At 38.9% G+C, this 3,605-nt stretch overlaps 1 non-coding gene across 1 annotated transcript; it reads left to right on the top strand.

Moving 5' to 3' along the window:
* The first annotated feature begins 1,738 nt into the window (after positions 1-1,738).
* Positions 1,739-1,812, top strand: Trnan-guu (transfer RNA asparagine (anticodon GUU)). Its single transcript has one exon. It is a non-coding gene; the product is annotated as a tRNA-Asn (tRNA).
* Positions 1,813-3,605: the final 1,793 nt, after the last annotated feature.

Below are 3,605 nucleotides of genomic sequence, written 5' to 3'. Positions count from 1 at the left end.
CACTCCATTCGCAAACACGCAGTCCATCGTTAATATAATAACTAGTCGTCGTTACAGGCGTTACTTTAAAAAATATATATACCCAGGCTCTCAACAACGCACCTATCAGCACATACGTACAAGCCACGGAATGCGCATGATTTGCTTCATTCATACCGCAACACAGCTAGATCTTTGGTTATACTGGAGTATCAATGTACTGTACTACAGACACCGTGAAGAATACTAGTTTTGTGTATCAACCTCAGCGAAAATTAACTAGTCGAAATAGTAAATGGTGAAATGGATCACATTCAGTTAAAACTAACTCTACTATATAGGGCCTACCCGAAGGAGCACAATCAAAACACAAATTGCATCCTCTAGAAACACCACACGACAAACCCTCATCCAGTTGCTGAACATAAATCTTAAATCATCTAACGGTTAGGTTTTTTAGGATGAGAAACATCAAACAAGAAGTTTAACAGTTGGAAAGGGTTATACATTGATTATGTTCCATAGCAATCCCCCAGCCTCTCACTCTTTTCAATAAAGGTCGCGTCTTGCCGATAGCAATGGTGCCGATTTTCAAACACATTTGATTTCTTTCTTTTTTTTTCTGTTGGCAAGTGTTGAAGTTGCGAGGGTATCATGTGTGTCAATGTGACAGCGATATGCCTAGGCTATATAGGGTAGAGAAAAAGATAGCCCCTACCCCCCCCCCCCCCCTCCCCTACTCAAGAGCCCGATCAAACGAAATGCAAAATTGTACAGCTGACATGCAGGGATGGATGGGCCCTATAAAATGGAGAAAAATTGATCGAAGGGCGAAGAATGATGCTATTGATAGCCCTACCAAATGAGGAACCAAACCCCCTTCTGCTCCACCAAATCATTAATGTCAATGCCGAATGAGACGTTATAAATACGAAAAGCCTGCTTGTTGTACTTATCGTATTGTACACATTTGATTTGTAATACATGTACTGTACTACTATGATGATCAGTGCAATAACCTCTTTAGCGATAACATACTCCGTACTGCCTTATGCCGCGCTCGTTTGTTACTCAAGTACTAGTACTATATAGTACCTATCCGGCTGGCGTGTTTTTTTTAGACGGCAAAGATTGGGGAAACTAAAAATCTATCGGGGACCCTATCCCTAAACCTAACCCTAATCCTAATCCTAATCCTAACCCTAACCATCAAACCCTAACCCTAACCCTAACCCCAACCCTAACCCTAACCATAACCATAACCATAACCAAAAACCCTAACCCAACGTTTTTCCCATAGGTTTAACACGCGCCATGCCCCAATCTGTGCCGTCTTTAAAAAAAACGCAGCCTGCTGTCCGCCGCGCGTATACAGTATGACACACAAGGGACCTCACGCAGCAGCCATACAGTGCACGCAGCCACTGATCTCTGCCGATGCAATACTAGAACAGTGTGTAATGGCAAAGATATAGAGCGCAGCGCATCGCATGGCGTGCAGCATATAGCATGTCGCAGTGAACGCCAAACACGATCTACAAAGCTGCTGCATGTTGAGTTTTGTGTATGACTGTGTTCGTTGCAATTTCAGCGAGCATCTACTGCGAAATACGGTAGATCTTTCCTTAATTCGTATCAAATATGAATTATCCATACAATATCCTACTAGCGTAATAACTGTCTTTTACAAAGACAGCAGAACAAGATAAATTACAAGCTTATAGTATATATTTTATATATGTCACCAGATGACCAACCAGCTTCTGTGGCGCAATCGGTTAGCGCGTTCGGCTGTTAACCGAAAGGTTGGTGGTTCAAGCCCACCCAGGAGCGAAACGTACTTTTTGTCGTTTTGTTTTTTTTTCTCTCTCTCTTTTTCTTCTTCATTTATTTATCTATTTTTTTTCAATTTTCTAATAAGTGAAGCTTGTTCTTAGCAGAAGACTCAAAAGTTCAAGAGTCAATGTACAATCTCCCCCCACCCGGGGGGGGGGGGGGGGGGGGGGGCGAGGGGCAGGGGGAGGTGTTAAAGCCCATTCCTTTTTCTCTTATTCTCTTTTTTTAGTCTAATTTTTGAGGAGGGAACTCCAGCTTTTGTAAGTTGTTATTATTATCATCCTTATTATTTCATTGCTATTATTGATATTATCATTATCATTATTTCCATCATTATTATTATTTACATTTATTATTTCAGAAATTATTATGTCTTGAAGGCCCAATCGGGCCACAAAGTTTGTGAGTGGTGTGCAATGTTAATTATGCATCTCTTTCATCGCGAAATGGGGGGGGGGGGGGAATAACTCATAATTAACCGACTCATTAATTTGCAGTGATAACTGCATATGCACTGTCTCAGTTTTTTTTTCACAGTGCCGCTACGGAGTGCAAGATCTATATTATGTATCTTTAGGGCCAAATTCAGTCTCATAGGGCAAAATTTGGCCAAACACTTTTTTTTCTCATGACCAATTTCGCGACCATGTTTTAACTATACAAATAGGTATCCACTCATAGATCCTGTAATCATTTTTATGGATCATGATGTCATGACAAAAAAATGCTCAATCATGCCTCCACTCATTATCGAGTACGTTAGACTTTAATCACTCGTACATGATAGCCTAAATCATTTTAAACCATTATACCAGTTTCCATAATGTTATCATGATTTATTGTTTTATAGGACATGTTCACGTTCATAGACATGTTGGTTGAGTGAATGCAGCAATATTAGTAGAATAAATCAGTGAGAGTTTGAGGAAAATCGGACGATCCGTTTAAAAGTTATGATTTTTTAAGTTCTGCTCATTCAAGACTGGATGAGAAGACTACTATAGCTTGTAATGTCACATTGTGTACAACGATATAAAAAAAAAGTATAAAGAAAATTGAACATATTTTTCACTTTGTGACTTTTCTCGCATAACAAAAGATCGCTCCACTTCTCTCTTTTAGAAGGCAGGGGGAAAGATGCGTATTACCCTTAACATATATGTCAGTAACAAGTTAAAGAAATGTGTACTTTATTAAAATAGTAAAGTTTTGTGAAATTCTCTTATTTTCCTTATTTCGTTGTACGCATCTGACATCATACACTGTATGTCCTCTCATCCAACAGTGATTGCGCAGAAACTTTAAAAATTAATAACTTATAAACAGATTGTCGGATTTTCTCCAAACTTTCACCGATGTGTTCTACTAATATTTCTTCATCCACTCACCCCACATGTCTATATAATATGAAGGTGAACTTGACCTTTAATGTTTGATAAAATCATTTAATTTTTTATCTTTTCTGGATTGCGCATGACACACTGAATTAAGCACTTTATACTCCTTACTCTTATTCTTATATATATTCCGTACTCTTATACTCTTTATACTCCTGCCAATTTTCACATAATCTATTATTATTCAAAGGGATGTTTCCTTTATTTCCCGGGCTACCAAAACTCATTGTCGGGCCACCGTGATATTTCAGCATTGCTCTATTAATAGAGCATAATCACAGTGTACGTCAGCTTCAGCCAGGAGAACTGCGTTGTGCTGCTCTGATTCTCCGAGTGAGCATGAATAATACCCCGAGTCGTAAAATCGTAATGAGGACATGTTGTATAAAGAAC

Source organism: Diadema antillarum, unplaced genomic scaffold (assembly GCF_040938485.1).
Source record: "Diadema antillarum isolate AM-2024a unplaced genomic scaffold, OU_Dant_1.0 seq00000244_RagTag, whole genome shotgun sequence".
Taxonomy (NCBI): domain Eukaryota; kingdom Metazoa; phylum Echinodermata; class Echinoidea; order Diadematoida; family Diadematidae; genus Diadema; species Diadema antillarum.
This window is presented reverse-complemented; position numbering and strand designations above follow the sequence as displayed.